The 20,629-nt window shown below is 42.2% G+C and overlaps 1 protein-coding gene across 5 annotated transcripts in view; it reads left to right on the forward strand.

The window, feature by feature from the left end:
* Nucleotides 1–706: 706 nt before the first annotated feature.
* TRIM2 (tripartite motif containing 2) overlaps nt 707–20,629 on the forward strand; it is a 181,877-nt gene continuing 161,954 nt past the window's right edge. For 2 of the 5 annotated variants that reach the window (XM_054554585.2, XM_054554588.2), the window contains exon 1: nt 707–898. The gene's annotated coding sequence lies outside the window, so the exon portion shown is untranslated. Of the gene's footprint in view, nt 904–1,330; nt 1,557–20,629 lie in introns of those variants that run through there. The other 3 variants (XM_054554589.2, XM_054554586.2, XM_054554592.1) reach the window with 2 other exon arrangements.

Genomic DNA, 20,629 nt, shown 5'->3' on the forward strand with positions numbered 1-20,629 from the left:
ATCTCCACTTCCTCTTTTCTCCATAGAAACCAACTGAAATCATGAGTGAAATTTCATAAGAATCATGGCCTGATGATGCAAGACTGTATTTGAAACAATTCTTGAATTTCTGTGCACGAGATCATCTATAGCCAAATATTATTCCCACGAAGTCTCACCTCTGTTTCATACATCTTTACGTGCTTCTCCTCACTCCTACCTGGAGCCAGCTAGTGCTCTGTCGGTGCAAAATAACTGTTTAAATAGTATCTTAAGGAAAATAAATAGAGAAAACGAAATAAGCCGAAGGGAATGATGGAATTCATTCTAAAGCCAGGTATTAACTCACTGGTAGGGAAGGGCGAGCGACGCAGTCCCTCGACTGCGATAGCCACTGACCCCACTCAGGCTCGCGCGGCCCCTTTTCCATTCCCCCAAATCACTGCCGTCTTATTCCTGCCCAACCACCCTCGTCAATCTCTTTGAATCTGTGATTTAAAACAGGCATTCATGGACATTCTTCTTAGAAGGCCTAGTGCTAAGTCGCAGTTGTCAAGGGAACCGCGTGTCTGGAGGGAGAACAGGCTCTCCGGAGTTTCCAGGGAAACCACCCCCCGCAGAGGCAGGTGCGGCTGGCTGGGCCTCTCGGGGAAGGGCTCTCTGGGCGGAGTCTGGGCACTCGGGGCCTGGGGCGTGGTCGCCGGGCTGCCGTGCGCTCGGGATCAGTCTTTTTATACATAAATATATATATGTTATAAAATAACTAATTTCGGTGGAGTACTTTACTTTGATATTCCATTTGCAAAACAGAACCACTGATTCCTTCCTGCTTGACAAGATTGAGTCGCTATCGAGGAGCTGCCCGTGCTTTGGAAATGGTCCAAATCAACGAGGAACTGCCAAGGAGCCCCCTCAGACAGTAAGGTTCTGTTGGCCAGGGTCCTGGGGACAGACAGGAGCGTTGGTGCGCGCGACTGAAATGGGAGCAGAGCAGTTGAATGAGCTCCTTACGCTTTGCATGGTGCGCAGAATATCCCACCGATACCCAGAAATCCAGTAGAAATAGGGATGAGTGTTGCTGCGAAAGAGCCTTTTGCATTTGAAATGCATGTTAGGTTAACTGGAAAGGCGCCTGCCTCTTGTTTTGTTTCAGAAATACTATTGGGAAAAGGATCCGATTTCTGCTCGGAGTGAAGAAAGAGGTCTCTGAAGAATTCCTAGGTCAGGGCTGGCATTTGCACCTTTTCATGGTCTTTCCCTGCACAATCACTCCAGCGGCGGCGTCGCTGGGGCTGAGGCCGGGTGGCTGCGGCTGGGCATGCGGATTTAGTTCCCCGCCTGTCATCTTTGTGGCTCCTTGTGGGGGAGGGGCGGGCTGTCTGACACAGTTATTAAACCTGGCAGCTGCGCTGGCTGCACTGAGGAGCATTTTGAGTGAGCTTGCAGAAAATGAGGGGCTTTCAGCTGGTCGCCTGCTTGTCACCTCTCGCTGCCTGAAAGGCAGCTCTCAGAGCGCTTTCCAGTCCTTCTAATTACAGCGGCGGGGGCAGTGCGAGCTTCGGGACACAATTGGAAACGTGAGTATCTGCGGCCCCCGCGCTGCTGGCAGGCGGCTAGGCGCTTAAATCTTCCAGACCTGTGGCGGGGACGGAAAGGCAGGGATAGGAGAGGCGGGCTCGTGTGCGGCGGGGCTGCGTGAGGGCCCCGAGACGCGCGTCGCCACGCCTCGTCTGGAGGTGGTGCGCGCTGGCGAGGAGGCGACAGCCCGGAAGGCTGCAGACGGGGGCGTGAGTGCAGGGTTGCCAGCGCCGGGCTTGGAACGGCCCTGTGTTTTGGGGATCCACACACAAAGGAAATAAACTTGGGCCTAGGCAGCCAGGGCAGGCAGCCCCGTCCCACCCCCGATCTTTCCGGCCCCTTTTGAAAATGGAAAGAAGGCGCGTTTTACGGTTGGCTCGAAACGAGATGAGGCCAGTGTTCCAGCCCGTGGGGACCTTTGTGCGCTGCTCAGTGGCGGCTGTGGCCGGTCCTGCAGGGACACGGGCGTGGCGGCGTCTCAGGGAGCAGCGCGCATCGCTGAGTCCGGGCACCGGAGCCGGCGCGTCCGGGTTCCTTTGAGATCTCAGCGCCTTTGGGATTTCTGAGCCCTGCAGGCCTCAGTCTCTCGCCGCGCCCAGAACTCGTTTCTTCCTTCTCTTCGCACAAGGGGTTTAACAGGGCAGACATGAAGTGAAAAGACCTCAATTCCCTCCTTTCTCCCCAAAATATGAGTGTGAGGGGGGTGTGGGTTTTTTTTTTTTTCCTTACTATTGATTGCTAAAAGGAATCTTGAAGTTCAACTCAGTTTTATATTTAATTCCAGACAAGGTTTTAATTTTACAGAGCTGGCATCATGCAAGGGTGTGTGTCTCTGTGGTTTACACATTTCTTAAAGAACCTTGGCCCTTCCCTAAATGTTCCGAGGAGCGTTCCAGTCACGTGGTTTCAGAACGTCCTGTTTAATGTTTCAAGTGCATTTCTGTGTTGATTTGGCTGAGGCCTAAATATGTGATACAGAGGCAGGCTCTTCTCTTAGGGGACCTGAAGTGTAACTACTGCAGTCTCTGAGGCTCAGGTTTCTTGATGTGGTGTCTGGCCTCCACCGTCAGGGGCTGATAGCCAATGGAAGACCTCACCTTCCCCAGAGGGGCTTACCAGAGCCAGGACCCTGTGTTGGGAGTATGAGCACTGAACGGTGAACAAACTACTTAAACTTTCCAGGTCTCCGTTTCCTCATCTATATAATGGGTGTAACAGGATAATATCAGATATCCATCAAAGTAATATCTAACTCCTAGCCTAAGAGATAGGCTACGATTTCTGCGTGTCTTCCAATTCCATCTCCCACCAAGCAGCTTTTCTTTTAACCTGATATTTGAGGTTTGGCTTAATGAGAGCAAGTAGAAAAGACAGAAAGACTACAAAGTGGAAAAAAAAATAATAATCCTCAGAAAAGTAGTAATCAGTATAGCTTAGAATTTGCCTAAAAATACACTAACCAATTGCTTGTATACATATGGTGTACATATGGACACATATGGTCTCTTTAATTTTATTTATCAGGTTATGGCCCTGGGGAAAGACTGATGTCTGTCTGCCTCAAAAATAATGCTTGACATTTGGTGCTTAAATTTGCCCCATATTGGCTGGGCACAGTGGCTTACGCCTGTAATCCCAGCACTTTGGGAGGCTGAGGCAGGCGGATCGCCTGAGGTCAGGAGTTCAAGACCAGCCTGGCCAAAATGGTGAAACTCCGTCTCTACTGAAAATACAAAAAACAGCCAGTCGTGATGGTGGGCACCTGTAATCCCAGCTACTAGGGAGGCTGAGGCAGGAGAATTGTTTGAACCCAGGAGGCAGAGGTTGCAGTGAGCCAAGTTCGCACCATTGCACTCCAGCCTGGGCAACAGGGCGAGACTCCGTCTCAAAAAAAAAAAAAAGAAAGAAAGAAAACATTTGCCCCAAATTTTAGTCTTCCATCTCGGAGTGGGGGGTTTATCAGATTTTTGCACAGGAGTTTCTTGTTAATAAAAACCAGATGATGATTAAGTAGAAGTGTTGTTAAAAGAAATAAATGTGATTCTGAAATATTACATATGACATATCAAAACTAGAAATAAATACTTCTACTGAATTCTACTCTAATAAAATAATGGTTAGGGTATTGTTCTTAATTTTGTCCACTGTACTTTAAAAAGAATATGCAGAAATTGGAGGGAAGGGGTTCAGAATGGGGAAATCAAATAATGAGGTAGAAAGAGGAGAAACTGAAAGAACCGAGGCTGTTTTAGGGAGAGAAGGTGGAGTGGCGACTTTGTTACTGTCAAATGTGTGAGGGGCTGAGAAGGATGGAGTAAGAGAAAACCAGATTTTGATTGGATATAATGAAAAACTTACAAAATGGTGAAAAAGTAAAATTAACCACCAAGAAGCATCTAGAAGAGAACAATTTATCATCTGCCTTTCATGGCCCCAGCCCAGCCATTCTTTACCCTAGCTGCAGGCTAGAATCGCCTGGGGACTTAAAAACTCCTCTGAGCCTGGATCCTTCCCCAGACTCCAAGATTCTGACTTAACTGGTATGAGCCCAGGTATGGATATATTCTAGGAGCTCCCCAGGCAAAACTCTAGATGGAGAAACATTGGTCCATGCCTAAGAGGACAAAGTCTACCACTGCAGGGCCAGGCAGGGAGCACAGATATCCGAAGAGGGCCAGGACCTGCTGGGGTTCACTTGTTGGGGAGGCAGCTGTGAGCCACGCTCAGTGATTGCCAGATCTTCTGATTTGCCAAGGGAAGCTGGAATTTTTGGTTTTTAAGTTTATGAATATGACATCTCCAGATCTTTAGAGGTTGGCAACTAATTAAGGGTAAAGCATTTAAAAATGTTTCGTGCTTGCTGAACAAAACACCCCAGCCGAAGCTGGCCCCCCATCCAGATAGGCAACCGCAACCAGACTTTTGCTTTCTTTGTGGGTAACAGGTGTGAGTGGGAGCTCTCCCAGGGCCTCTTCTAGCTTCAGTTTTATGATTTGATGCTTTCTTTTTAACCTGAAGAAACATCTCTTGGCCTCAGTCTTTTTAAAGACATGTCATGTCTTCCTGGCCGAGTGTCTACCCCTGCATAGATCTCTCTGGGTTGTTTGAATAAAGGAACGTTTCTAGTTCCCTAATCTTCCCCTGGCTGTAAATTAAGGAGGCTGCCCCCTGGAGATTCTGAGATAGTGAGAATTCTAACCATTCTTAACCACGCCTGCCACTTCCCCCACATCCGCCACTCACAGCTCCCTTGCTCCCTCCACTGGTGATGGAGATGGGGTGAATGGGGTTCAGGAGGCCTGGGACGTGTCCTGAAGCTGCCTCCTGGTGCCCCATCTCTTGCAGGGGAGGGGAGGAGTATGGATTGATCATATATATAAGCTTATAAGCAGCACCATTGTTGAAGTATGATTCTTACAAATGAGATTCCAAAATTCCCAGTTCACTCATCTCTTGAATTTCCCTCTAGCCTTCTCTAAGCCACACAAGCCATGGAGTATAGTATGTCTCCATCACCAAAGAGGAGCACTCGACACCTCTCTGCACAGACAAGAATATCTTGACCAGAGGTACAACAAATCCAGGCGGACTAGCACTGAGAGTTGACTGGATTCTCCCTGCCTCTCCCCTGTGGGTTAGGGCTGTTGTACTTTGGATGGTGGGGCCAGGTGGTGAAGTAACAGGAAGGCAGATCACCTGCCTCTCTAGCATTCCCTGCCCCTGCCTGCCCACCCTGCTGTAGTGCTAAGACCAGGGTGACACCTCTCTTCCTTCCCAATGATGAGGCACTGAGAGCCTTCCAGGGTGGCACAGAGACCTGTGTGTGCAAGGTGGCAGAGATGTGGTGCAGAGGAGATGGGCACTTACTCCAGCGCTGATACACAGAAGCCAGCTTTGTTCAAAACAGGGTTGTTTAGCAAGGTTGCACTGTATATAAATTAAATCAACATCCTTAAGCAGCTGCCTGTTTTCAGTTCCTACAGGCTAAGCAGGCAAAACCAGAGTGACTATGAGCAGGTGTCAGGTTCCCCTCCAAAGGTCACAAAAAAGAAACCCCCAAAGCCATGGCCACGCTGTTTCCAGTCCTTTTGCCAGCCTCTTGGTTCTCCAAAGTCAAATCTTTGGCTTGTGGTCCAAAGATTTCACTATCAATGAGAAGCGAAGGGGAGTTTTGAAGTTAGAATGTGTAAATGGCCCAGGGAAAAGGAAAGGAAGTAAGATCCAGCTGTTTGGTTGGATTCTGGTTGTCAAACACAGAAATATGTTTCTTGGAGGAGCAGAAGCCACATCAGCCCCAATTTTGAGTTGCCAAAACCATAGGCTCAGGCTGAGATGCTCTACCCTGACATAATCTCTCTCCCTGTCTCTTAGTGACTGCCTGAAAAACGTGGTTGATTATTTTCCTGAAATCATAGATTAGCACATTCCACTGCATTACCCTCTGCCCCCAGCTAGACCAGACCCCGAGGAGCAGGGGATGAATAGTGGGGTGCTCTGATGCCCATTTAACGGTCTCACAGTGCCTCGCTTCAAGCCACTAAGCAGCCTCACAGCTGTGCCCCAAAATGGGCTGCACACAAGGTTCTTCCTACATGCTCCTTTCAGGCATGAGACCAACCTTGGGGATCAGCATTCCTGTCCCCTTGTCCAGGGCAGTGGTTAAATACCATCCACTGCTTTGCACTGGCACCTGGAATGTCAGGCTCTGCCTATTTCTGGCTTGATAATGACAGGTTCTCTATGGAGAATTTTGGCCGATGAGCTTGTCAGCCAGGGTTTACATAATCGGTTTGTGTTTTTTCTTGAGGTAGTTTACCCGGTTGCCTCTCTATTCTAAAGCTTTCCTGTTGGCTCTTTCTTTTTGACAAATTTACTACTTAACAGAAGATCTACTTAAGTGTGTCCAGGGACAGAGAGAGAAGGTAAAACCCCAATCTATTGCTTTGAACCTTGTTGTGGTGGTAGCAGAAAAATCAATGAAGGGGAAATTTCATACTGTTGGCTAAAATGCAACTATTCAATTCATCCCTGTCCTGATCAATAATTCTTGTTATATTAAATTAATAAGAATATTAGTAAAGCTCAATTATGCAAACCTATGAACTATAATTGGTTTGTAAAAACAATCTCATTGGAAATTTTATTTAAAGTAGATTATTTTGATCATTGTATAGTGACAAATCAAAAAGTAAATTATCCTCCTAAGGTATAGTGATACGTAATAGGCAACAAAAATGCGGGAAACTTTAAATCTGTTAAATAATTACTCTTGTTCCTACTGAGAATGAAAAAAGAAAAGGAAGCATGTGACAATTTTAAAAAATTAGCTTTTGCCATCATGTTTAGAAGAAAGATTTGCACAATTAAAAAAAAAAACAGATAAAAAATAAAACAAAGACAGTGTCAGGTAGAGTGCTAGACTGGCTAATCAAATGCTGGGACAAGTGGTGCGGATAGCCTGTTCTACACCAAGGCTAGGAGAGGGGAAACTGATATTCTTGGACACAATCAGGTTATGAGTGCTGGCCCTAGGTCTTTGAGGGGTGATCTAGAACTGGAAAGGTAAGCAGAGAAGGTGGAAATACTTTTCACCTAAAGGCAAACAGCTTGAGCAGTGTGGCTCAAAAGGCTGCATGAGCATGGATTTGGCAACTCACTTGATATGGGGAGAAAGAAGACAGGCTTTCTTCTTGGAGACCAATGGTTGGGGTTTGTATTTCAAAGGTGCGTGACCTTGAGCAATTTGCTTAAGATGCAATGTCTCAGTTTTCTTATCTGTAAATGAAAAACCGAGCCATTGCAGGTTGTTCTAAGGATTAAAGAAAATTGATATAAAGTGTCCAGCACTGTTCATTGCATACAGATGATTAATCTGTGATGAGTATTGTTTTCAGGACAAAGACATAAAACGGAACTCTATCTTACTTCAATATCAGAACGAGGACTTTGAACTTGTTCTCAAGACCATATGAAGCCACCCTATGGTGGCTTTAGGAAGTGAAAGCTTTTTTATACCACTTTACATTAGAAGTTCATTGAATTTTTACAAAATCTTTGTTTTTTTTTTTTTTTTGGTTTTTTTTTTTTTTTTGTAGAGACAGTATCTTACTCTGTCGCTGAGGCTGGAGTGCAGTGACATGATCATGGGTCACTGCTGCTTGGTTCTGGGCTCAAGTGGTCCTCTTGCCTCAACCTCCCAAGTAGCTGGGACCACAAGTGTGCACTTCCACACTCGGCTAATTTTTTAAAATTATTTTTTGAAGAGACAGGGTCTCGCCATGTTGTTCATGCTGGTCTTGAACTCCTGGGCTCAAGTGATCCTCCAGCCTCAGCCTCCCAAAGTGCTAGGATTACAGGCATGAGCCACACCAGCCTAAACATTCTTATATGACCATTTGAATCTCTGCTTAGATTTTTTTTTTCTTCTCTCTGTGCTTGTAACTCAAACTTTAATACTTGAAAAGATTCATGAAAATTTGAATATACTTTTCTAAATCTGTAAGAAGACTGTTTCCCAAGATGGTTTGTCAGTAAACCATGTGGTTTATGATCAGCATTGCGTTATCTCCAGCCTTTCTGAAGAGCTAACAGTAGCTCTGAGTTTAATTATGTAATAAGCTATGCCTACTATTTGATGCCACGAGAAATAAACTTTGAAAAAATTCAGTACTTGAAAATATTTATCAAATACGTAGGATCATCTACTTCCATTAGTATATTATTCTTTTCCCACAACCCATTATTTTTAGCTATTTTAAGTAAGAGTTACAACTTTGCTATGCTTTTGGTTTGGTGATGAGTAATGTTTCCATTGTTATATCTCTGTTTTACAACTTCCCTGAACTGTTTAGTGCAATTTTTGGAATATGAGTCAGTTACAATCCTTACACTGCAGTTTTGGACCATCTTTTTATGACCTTCTAAGTGAAATATTTCTCTGAAAATTTCCCCTGCTTTCCCTCTCCCCTTTCCTTAATTCCCTTGAGTTAGTCTTTGTTAAGCATTATAATTGAGTAGAGTAAGCTGTGTTATCTAACACTTTTCTACTGCTTTTACAAGCACAAAGATGAATCGGAGATTCAACAAAGCGTCAAGGTTCTAGAAATAAGCGCTTTTGAGACAGGCTAGCAAAAATCACCAATCTCATTAGCTTCTCCAAAGGAAACAAATAAGTCTTGTGAGCTACTTCTGGGATTTTTAGAGTTTTCCAGGCCTCATTTTAAAGAGACGGGGACTCACTGTGTTGTCCAGGCTGATCTTGAACTCCTGGCCTCAAGGCATCCTCCCACTTCAGCCTCCCAAAGTGCTGGGATTATAGGCATGAGCCACCATGCTGGCCATCTAGGCTTCAAGGGATGTTTGTTTGTTTGTTTGTTTGGAGGCAAGGTCCCACCCTGTTGCCCAAGCTGGAGTACAGTAGTGTGATCATGGCTCACTGCAGCCTCAACCTCTCAGGCTCAAGCAATCCTTATACCTCAGCCTCCCAAGTAGCTGGGACTGTAGGCATGCACCACCACACCTGGCTAATTTTTAAAATTTATTTTTTTCATAGAGACAAGGGTCTCTGTGTGTTGCCCGGGGCTGATCTCAAACTCCTGGGCCCAAGTGATCTGATCCTCCTGCTTTAGCCTCCCGAAGTGCTGCAGTTACAGGCGTGAGCCACCATGCCTGGCCAGGCTTCATTTTTAAAAAGGGGAGGGGAGGGTTGGGAGCTAGCTCTCTGGCTCACAAACAATAATGACTTCAATTTCTGTTCTTTCAATTGCATTTTTATGTTTCCCTGGGAGGGAGAGGAAGACTAGGCATGCTCATCTTGCCAATGTGGTTAACTCTTCATTGGCCAGCCTCTTCGGACATCCATTTACTGCTCATTCTCTAGTATTCTAAGGAATAAAGATTTTGTTGTACTTTAAACTAAAATAGCTTGTTTGTTCTAAAAATGCAATACTAAATTTTGAGATGGAGACTGTATTTATACAGAAACACTTTGCAAGCAAATGTTTATAACCAGCCCCTACTGCTTTTACAAGCACAGAGATGAATCAAAGATACACAAAAGCTTTGTGCTAGAAAGAACCTCCATGAATTGAACATACATGCTATATGGTAGGCATCATTCTTGTCACTGTGCATGCATGATCCCATTCAGCCTTAACAGTTATCCTATGAAAAGGTATTATTGTCGTCATTTAGAGGTGAGAAAACTGAGACTTAGAGAGATTGAGTACATTTTGCAAAGTCGCTAGCTATTAAAAAGCATGTGTAGGAGTTGGAGTCATGTCTGTCTGACTTTAAAGCCATTGCTTTTCCTGATATACTCTGCATATGACATGATGCACAGCAGAATCCTTGGGAATATTCTGCTCCCCTTGGAGTTCCCTGCTTAGTGAGTTGTTCGTGTTCAAAGAACTCTCACAGACAACACTAGTACACTTATTAGTTTTCTTTGTATCCTTTGGTTCTCACAGGCCAACTGCTACAAGGCAGGTCCAACAAATTTCCTAGATGACTGAATATTGGGCAGTATTCCAAGGTGGTCAATTATGTCTAAGACTCACACAAAAGCATTAGCAAGGATTGCTCCATGGATCAAGAGCAAATCAATGTACAATTGTCCTCTGCGGCTAACTTATTAGGGAACAAAAAGTTGCAATATTTCACTGGAAACTTCCATCCACTAGAAAAAAATGAGTGCTTAAGCAAATTTGGCCAGACTCTGATTATGATTAAGCATAAAACTCCTAAATGAAATTCATGTGTACATTCTCTCTGCGTGGGACCAATTTGGCCAGCTTACTTTAAGGAAAAGCTATTTGTTGTCTGCATTCTTGCCAAATTTCTAAACTTTCAAGGGTAAGGACTGTAGTTTTAACTCTTTATTCTGGCATTTAGTCATTTAGCTTACTGCTTGGCATATAGTACATCTTCAAGAAATACTGGTTTGGATTGAGTGTGTCAGGGTTCTCCAGAAAAACAGAACCAGTGGGAGATATATACATATAGATATATAGATGATACAGATATAGATGATATGGATATTGATATATACAGAGATTTATTATAAGGAATTGGCTCATATGATTATGGAGATAGACAAGTCCAGTCTGTAGGATGGGGCAGCATGCTAGAGACCCAAGGAAAGCCAGAGTTCCAATTCCAAGGCCTTCAGTCAGGAAGAGCTGATGCTTCAGCTGAAGTCCACAGACCATCTGCTGGAAAGTTCTCTCTTACACAGGAAAGCATTCATCCTTTTGTTCTAGTGACACCTTCATTAGTTAAATAAGACCCACCCACATTATGGAGGGCAATCTGCTTTACTGATGAAAATGCTAATCTCAGGCAAAAAGACCCCCATAGAAATACCCAGAATAATGTTTGACCAAATATCTGGGCACTGCATGGCTCAGGCACATAGACACATAAAATTAGCCATTACAATGAGTGAATGAGTAAATGAGAAACAGTAGTTTCTGAACTGTGGCAGAGCAAGTGGACTTCAGGCATTGGCCTCTGTTGTAGCCTTGAGTTACACCACACCTCAGTAATAGTAAGAGCTCTTCTTTCCTGTGAGTCAGCACCAACAGACTATAGGGCTTGAACCCAAGATGCCACCTGAGGGGAATTCTCATGTGGCCACTTGTGCCCAAGTGATCAGTTACCACTGAATTATGTGAATTAAAGAAACAGGTTGGGACATGTACCATGCTCTCCAGAACTGAGGGTGAAAAGGATGTCTTTCGAAGAGGTAAGATTTTTTGGAAGTGGAATCCTATCATGTAAGACCCTAGTTTTTCTAAGAATCTGTGGGAAAAAAATAACCTTTACCTGAGCATATGTAGCCACATTTGACTACTTTGTTTAGTTGATTTAATGCAACTCAGTGGTTACTGTAAATATCTGAAACTTGTAGATTATTGCTTCTCTAAAATTATAATGGGATCCATTTCTAGATTTACATCATTTTTTTTCTTTGAGACACGGTCTTGCTCTGTTGCCCAGGCTGGAGTGCAGGGGCACAATCTTGGCCCACTACAGCCTCCAATTCCTGGGCTCAGGCAATCCTCCCATCTCAGCCTCCTGAGTATCTGGAACTACAGGCATGAGCCACCATGCCTGGCTAATTTATTATTTTTTGTAGAGATGAGTTCTCACTATGTTGTCCAGGCTGGTCTCGAACTCCTGGCCTCAAGCTATCTTCCTGCCTCAGCCTCCCAAAGTGCTGGAATTATAGGCATGAACCACTGCACCTAACCTAGATTTACATCTTCTTTTTTTTTTTTTTTTTTTTTTGAGGCAGAGTCTTGTTCTGTAACCTAGGCTGGAGTGCAATGGTATGATCTCAGCTCACTGCAACCTCCGCCTCCCAGGTTTAAGCAATTTTCCTGCCTCAGCCTCCGGAGTAGCTGGGATTATAGGTGCGTGCCACCATGCCTGGCTAATTTTTGTATTTTTAGTAGAGAAGGGGTTTCACCAGGTTGGCCAGGCTGGTCTCGAACTCCTGACCTCAGGTGATCTGCCCGCCTCGGCCTCCCAGAGTGTTGGGATTACAGGCATGAGCCACCGTGCTCAGCCGATTTACATCTTAAAATGTGCTGCAAACTAAAGAAGCCTAGGAAACATATCCCTGCTTTGTGATTTAAGCTATATTTTTGTTATTCACATACAAATCCATTTTAGACTGTACCTTTTAAGACAACGTTGTGGGAAAACAAAAAAACTGTTATTAATGGTATTAGCATTTTGCTCGGTTGGCTTGGGATTGCACAGATTTCTTACCATGGCAAGTTTTTGTTTATCTAATTTAGTTTATCTGTACAATTAAGCTAACTTCTCCCTGAAAAGAAGCAGTTCTCATATTCTAACTTTGTTTTAATAACTTTTTACTTATATAAACACATGCACTTAATTGTTTTGTTTTGTTTTGTTTTGAGACAGGGTCTCCCTCTGTCACCCAAGCTGAAGTACAGTTGTGCAATCATAGCTCACTGTAACCTTTGACTCCTGGCCTCAAGCAGTCTTCCCAACTCAGTCTCCCAAAGTGTTGGGATTACATTTACAGGCATATACCATCATGCCCAGCTCACATGCACTTAATTTTTTAAAATAAGATGGTACTTTTAAAAGCTTATATCTAAATACAGCAGTCTCTTTTCTCCTTACTAAAAGAGGCTTCCTCCCTAAAGACAGCCCCTTTCAACATTCTTAGCCATTCTTCTGCTAGTTGCTTCCATGTTTCTAAAAATTGTCTTCTTTCTGCTATTTCTCTTACATTTTTCCTTCTTTTATTCAAATAAGTAATATATTTACATAGTTCAACATTCAAGAAAAAAAAAGATAAAAACAATCGAAGTCTCTTTCCTACCCTGGTCCCCAGCCTCCCTAATTTTCTCTTGGCAGGCAACCAGTATTACCAGCCTCCTGTATATCCTTCCTGAAATGTCCTTGGATATACATATACTACTGATTATTGATAAATTTTTGGTATTATCTGTTGACTCTCAGTTGTAATAGATGAGAACTTAGCTTTCTCTTCTACACTCTACTTTCTGCCTTTCCTTTCCCATAACTTACTTATAGTATAAGTCTTGATTACGTCTGTATTTATATTACTAGGACCATGTAAATATTGTCACTGCTGAGTCAAGTAGTTTACTATAGTTGTGTTTCCTTTTATAGGCTGGATTTTTGTTTTGTTTTGTTTTATCCAGAGCTAATTATTACTTCATTTTTTTCTACTAGATTTTCTATGGGTTTATTGTTAGTTTTCTTCAAATGCTCCAACAGATATGTCACATGATTATTAAAGTTTTTTGTTTCATTCAAAACATTCCCAACACTTTATGGGTTCCACTTCTCCACTCCCTCTGAGATTTTCCTCTCAGTTCTCAATCCCACCCCAATTTGGACTGGTTTTATTTCCACTCCAAGATGCTATTGTGTGGGGCTTGCTTTTGTAATTCTTCTATATTAGATTCTCTTTTCCTAGAACCCCATATCTTTTCCTTGCTTGGTTTAATTCTGTTTTTCTGAAATAAATCCTCCAGTAGTTTCTTAAGAAAGGATACGTGGAAGGTAATTTTTGAGCCGCTTGCTTTTTAGTTTTTAAATTTTTACTTATTTTGAGACAGGGTCTCACTCTGTTGCCCAGGCTGGAGTGTAGTGGCATGATCATGGCTCACTGCAGCCTCAACCTCCTGGGCTCAAGTGATCCTCCTGCCTCAGCCTCCCAAGTAACTGGGACTACAAACACATGCCACCATGCCTGGCTATTTTTGTTTGTTTGTTTATAGAGATGGAGTCTCACTGTGTTGCCCAGGCTGGTCTCGAACTCCCAGGCTCAAGGCATCCTCCCATCTAAGCCTCCCAAAGTCTCAAAATATATTTATTCTACCCTGACGCTTCTTAGTTTGGCTAGATACAGAATCCTCAGGTAAAAAAATTGTTTCTCTTCAGAATTTTGTAGGTGATTCCATGATTCTGTACCACTCTCCTCTATGCCCTGTGTTCCTTCTAGTCTCAACCATTGATGCTGGGTCCTCCATAGCCATCCTCACTCTCCTTTTCCTTCCTTGTGAACTATTTTTTCTTACTGTGTATTCTCATACTTCATGGTGACTTGCCATGATTTGAGGGTTTTTCTACTAATTATTTTGATCACTTGGCTCTTGTAAATATGGAAATGTATGCCTCTCATTTATGGGAAGATGTCTTCTATTTTTATCTTTGCTAATCTTCTCCCTTTTTCTCTGTTCTCTCTTCTGGAACTCCAGTTGGCTGGAAACTGCACCACTTAGATTGATCCTCTAATTTCTTATCTTTAATGCCATTGAAATCTTTTCTTTTCAAACTTTCAATTTCCAAGGGCTCACTCCTTGTTCTTTTTTAAAAAAATATCCTGTTCTTATTTCATGGATGCAATATCTTTTTTTTTTTGCTCTGAAGATACTAAATATAGTGAATTTTAAAAGACTTTTCTTCTACCCCTTGTATTGTTTCTGTGTCCTTTGAGTTCCTTTTTTCTGTTTGTTTGTTTTTGTTTATTTGTTTCAGACTTCTTATTTTCACAAATGTCTAGTGATCTCTGACTGTCCATTCGTATTTAAGAGTGAGGTTGTATAACACTTGATTGGAGTCTTTGTGTGATTGATGGGTTTGGTAACTGGGACAAGACCTTTGTAGGGTGATCTGGCAGTAATCTAGGTTTTTCTTTGGGTGATCCCAAAAGGCAGTGCTGGAAGGATTTTTCCCTCCCTCCCTCCCTTCCTTCCCTCCCTCCCTCTTTTCTTTTCCTTCCTTCCTTCCTTCCTTCCTTCCTTCCTTCCTTCCTTTTCTCTCTCTTTCTCTCTTTTTCTTTTTTTTTTTGGAGATGAGGTCTCACTCCGCCACCCAGGCTGGAGTGCAGTGGCACAATCATAGCTCATTGCAACCTCACCCTCAACCTGGGCTCATGTGATCCTCCTGCATCTGCCTCCCTAGTAGGTGGGACTACAGAGGCTTAGGCCACCATGCCCAGATGTATTTTTCTTTAATGGGACCATTCAGTTTCTTCTAAGACTAAGAAGACTCCTAAGAATACTTCTGCTTTGGGTAGATAAAAGTGACTTCCACCATTCTAGGAGCATGAAATGGAACAGAATCTGAAACGCCTACCATTCAGTATACAGACTTCACTTTAGTCTCCAGCTTTCGGTTTGGTATGCTTCCACCTCCCAGGGGTCTGTCTGGAGACCTCAGATTAAATTTCTCCTCTTGAGTAGAGGCTGTTAATTTTTCAGCATTTTACTTAACCACAGGGCTGGCAGGGTGTGTGTGGTATAATTAGCCACATGGTGATCTCAAGAGTATGGACCCTACAGCCAGAATGTTTGAGTTTAAATCCCGGCTCTGCTAGTTACTAGTTGCATGACCTTGGTCAAGTTCCCTAAGCCCTGCAGTTGGTGACTCCACACTAAAGGTGAATACCACAGTGTCCAGGGAGGTAAAGAACACATTTGGATTTCATTTCTTTTCATCACGGTCTATCAGTTTTGTACTGTAAGAATGCTTTCTTTTATAACACATAACCAAACCAATGAAAGCACAAAGGAATACAATTGCACACATGATCTTGCCGCGAAGATGGTATGGTGTTTCCCACTGAAGTAATTCATTGTTCACAGAATTTGGCAATAAGAAAAGGAAAAAAGTCTCTAAACAAATAACCCATTGAAAAACATACCATGATTTGAGGATGACGCAATGGCAAGTTGCAACATGGAAAGAAGTCCTGAATGAACATTTTATATTACAAAAAGATCAAAAACTGTCCAACAAAATGGCAAAGAAACAATGTTTATTTTGAAGTCTTACTCAGTTTTCATGTTTGACTTTACTCTCGCAGTCTTACCAAGTTATTTATTTTCAGTTTACCACCATACTTAGAAATAGCATGGTATCTTTCTCACCTCTTAATTCCCTTTGCCTCTGGGACAAGTATAAAACTATGGGGGTGCAGTGACTCCTACACCCGCCACAGTAACTGGAAGGAGAAGAGCAATTGCCTGGAGAAAAGTGCAGGAGAAAAGAGCTGCAGATTTTGGTCAAACCTTCACAAACAGTGCCTAATTTAAAGGACACAGGCATGGGGTTCTGTCCACCAGGGTCCTAGGCTTCCAGGGGTTGCTGAAAGTGATCCTGAATCCCTCTGCCCAGAATTTCTCTTCTGCAGACTTTCTGACTTGGAAGCACAGGAAATGGTAAAGTACATAAGTGTTGGATAATGTGAAATATAAAAACATGTACTTTCTGAGGCTCATTTGCCAGTTTCTTTGCCATTAATTAATTATTGGTTTATTTATGATTTTTAAAAATAGAGAAAATGTAGCCAGCTACTTATAAGTAAACATTTTAAACAGGAAAAATTTACAAAGGTGTGTGTACAAGGATTTTTTTTTTTTTGCATTTGTTTATATTCATTTACCTACATTAGGGAATTGGTTAAATCAATTGTGCTACATTCATAAAATAGCATGCTATGCAACCACACACACACAAATGAGCGTATAGAACTAAGTATTTCTATAAGGAAAGTTATCCATGATATATTCTTGGTAAGAAGGCAAAATAAATAATAAATTACATAAATTGTTTTGTTTTAATAAGCACTGTTTTGATAATATGTTTTCCTAGGAAACCGTCTGGAATGATACTAAATTGTTAAGTAATGATTTCTCTGTGGTAGGATGTTATATGAATTTTTGCAAAGAGCATTTATTGCTTTGGAACTAGAGAAAAATTGACCAAAGACAGGCAGTGACCAAAGGCAGGCACTGGGAACCACAGAATTAGATGAAAATGATCTTAATAACAACAAATTAGATAATCATGATTGCCTGGGATTAACACTGTAGAGACTTTATGGGAAATAACTCGAAACATTTTTTTCATTTTCTCAAATAAAACCAGTTGGGCGGGGAGGGAAGGGAGTGTCAAAGAAGTTTTTCTGAAAAAAAAAAATCAAAGAAAATCAGTTGAGTAGGCATAAAGATATAAAATAGTGTTTCTTAAATTAGAAAGCATATTTGTATATAGCAGTTGGTTTAATTGCATTTTTAGAAGTTCTCTAAGGCTGGGTGTGTTGACACTCACCTGTAATCCCAGCACTTTGGGAGGGACTACTTGAGCTTAGGAGTTCAAGACCAGCCTGAGCAACATAGCAAGACCCTGTCTCTACTAATCAATCAATCAATCAATCAATCAATCAATAGCTGGGCATGGTGGCACATGCCTGTAGTCCCAGATACTCAGGAGGCTGAGGTGGGAGGATCACTTGAGCTTGAGAGGCCGAGGCTGCAGTGAGCTGATTGTACCACTGCACTCCCACCTGGACGACAGAGCGAGACTTATCTAAAAAAAAAAGTCTTTAAAATACATTCTCATAGTGTTGATTCTTCTCAGCTCTAACCTAGCACTTATTCAAAATTCTTTAAGAGTTTCATTTGATTTAAAAAATGCTTCCACAGTGGAGATATCTTGTTCTCTTCAAGAACTTGATACATATTGAAGAGTGGAGAGGCTGTTACTTATGACACACTTGGGGCCAATATTTCAGGCAGAGTCTTGAAAGAAACTTTGCTGTGACTGACCTGCCTCGGAAAATGTAGACTCCCACACCATGCTTTAATGTACACATTTAATGTATCCAGTTTGCTTTATTTAGCAGTTCCCTACATTTGTTTCCTGGGAGACAGCAGGCTTAGTTATCAGATTATTCCAAGATAAACTGTGTAATATGCTCTTCTTCTTATGATCTACCTTGGTATGTGACTTTTGATTTAATTTCACTTGCCTATTTGAGGTAGCATTTTTTTGACCTATCATTTTTCTGGCGTATTTCAAGTTTTGTAAATGTATACAACTGTATGTGTGTGTATATTGTATATATGAATGTATATGTATTTATATGATGTTTTACTAAAAAAAAAATTAAGTCATAGAATTTGTAAAGATTTTAATATTGATGAAAGCTCTCTGTGATTCTTCACTCTAACATTGACAAAAGAATCAACCTTGTGAAATATTCCTCCAGACTTGCACATAGTCTATAATTGGAATGTATTTGAATTTTCAAGATTTCCAAATGTCTACGTGTGGCATCTTTCCATGCCTAAATATGGGATACGTGAACCACGTTCATTTTCCTCTACAGCACAGCACTTTGTGTGAGTGAGGCACGTGTCTCTCCACAATGGCCGTCTACACAATCAGGCACATTCTAGCTTCATCTGCATCTAAAAAACAGATGTGCACTTGTGTGGCCATCCATGGATGTATTAATGGCGCCTGCAGCTGGGATGTGGATGGTACATTTCAATCCACTGCATAGCAAAATACATGCTGAAGTGAATGGCCTGATTGTTGAGGATAACAGTGTTAGCCTTTTTACTGAAGAAGAAGGAGAAGGAGGAGGAAGAGGGGGAAAAGGGAGGTGGAGAAGGAGAATGAAGGGTAAGAGACAAGACAAGGTTTAATCAACCTCAGTTATACAGTAACTTTCATTCTGATTGTAACAAACAAGTTAATCTACATTGATAAATTAGTTACTATCTCTATCACCACTTTTCAGTGAATATGAATATGTTCATTAGAATATGTTTTTAAACTAATCAATATAATTGTCTGGTATCCCTTGAACACTAGGAGTGGCATGTTTAACTGGACCCCAGCCTGGTTAGCTTCGGGCTGATGGTGCAGGGCATTGTGGCTATAAAAGGGGTGATATTGGGGGTGGCGGCAGGGAGCAGATTAGTTGCAAAGCATCTGCCTCATGGTTGCTTTTTTAAAAAATCCTGCAGTTATGCCACAGCAACCCCCAAGCACAAGCTGGTTAGTACCACACAACTGCTTTTTGAATGCTGAGCACATTCACCCGCATGCTAAATTGTAGGCAAGCCCTGGAGCTTTTACTCCTCTTGGGAAATTTGGTGGGGATGAGGTGAGCCTGGGAAACCTACTCAGAGGTGCTGTATATGATGTCCAGATTGAACCCTATGCCAGGCAGCTTAGTCAGGGGGTAAAAACAGCTGTCCCTTTGCTCATCAAGCCCTTCACCCTGTTGAGGGCTATGCCAGCCCTGAGAAACGGACACCTTTTTCTAATCACACAAAGGGCTACTGGTGGGCTGCCCAACTAGATGTGATGTTAGCTATAACCACTGACACCTGAGTGATAGACTTGGCAGGCACCAGGCTAAGACTATTATTATCTTACTTTACACTCATAACTACCATTAGCTGCTTTTTATAAATGAGGAAATGGAGATCTAGAAAAAGTAAGTGGCTTTCCCAAGATAGCTTTCATAGTCCCACCTTCCCTTTTTTAGTAAGGATGGGTTGTCAGCCTTAGAACCGAGGCTGTGGGACAGCAGGTCCCAAGAGTTTGTTGAATCAGCATATCCAGGATCTGGGAAGGGTCAGCATTTTCCATGCCCAGGTGGCCAAATGTAAACTACTATAGATACTTATCCTGTACATATTTGAGATTTGATCATATCTGATGTAGCTCTGCACCTCTCACAAATCCTACCAGCACACTTTAACACAGCAAAGTTTCAATCAGTATGAATTGGGGCTAGGCATGGTGACTCACGCCTGTAATCCCAGCAATCTGGGAGGGCGAGGCAGGTGGATCACCTGAGGTTGGGAGTTCCAGACCAGCCTGACCAACATGGTGAAACCCTGTCTCCACTAAAAATACAAAAATTAGCCAGGCATGGTGGCGAGTGCCTGTAATCCCAGCTACTTGGGAGGCTGAGGCAGAAGAATCACTTGAACCCAGGAGGCAGAGTTTGCAGTGAGCTGAGATCACATAATTTCACTCTAGCCTAGGCAACAGAGTGAGACTCCATCTCAAAAACACAAAACAAAACAAAACAAAACAATATATATATATGAATTGGATTGGTTAATGGAAAAAAAGATGGTACGTCCTGGTTTAAGGGCTTCAGTGACATTTAAAATATGTTTCTTTGGAAAATTGGAAAATTACACAAAGGTAGAAAGAGCATGAAACCTCCATGAATCCAAATTCAGTGTCAACAGTTACCAACATTTTGCCAACCTTGTCCCTCCCCGCATCCCAGCTTTTTGCCATATTTTGGTTTTGGGGCTTTTTTTTTTTTTGCTAATGTATTTTAAAGCAAATCTCAGATACGTTGATTCATATGTCACTATGGATAACTAACAGATAAGGGTTTTTAAAAAGTAACCACCATGGAATTATTATACCTAACATTAACAATAATTTTTAAATATAATGTAATACCTAGCCCATATTCAAATTGATTACCTCAAAGGTGTCTTTCTGCAGTTAGTTTGTGGAATCAGAATGGAAATTATGTACACATTGTATTTGGTTATGTCTCTTGTATTTTCTCTCATAGTTTCACCTCCCCTTTTATGATAGTAATTTTTTTTTTTGGAAACCACGGCATTTGTTTATTATAGTGATTTTTTTTTTTTTTTTTTGAGACAGAGTCTTGCTCTTTCGCCCAGGCCGGAGTGCAGTGGTGCCATCTTGGCTCACTGCAAGCTCC

The sequence above is a fragment of the Pongo abelii genome, chromosome 3 (genome assembly GCF_028885655.2).
Source record: "Pongo abelii isolate AG06213 chromosome 3, NHGRI_mPonAbe1-v2.0_pri, whole genome shotgun sequence".
NCBI classification, from domain to species: Eukaryota; Metazoa; Chordata; class Mammalia; order Primates; family Hominidae; genus Pongo; species Pongo abelii.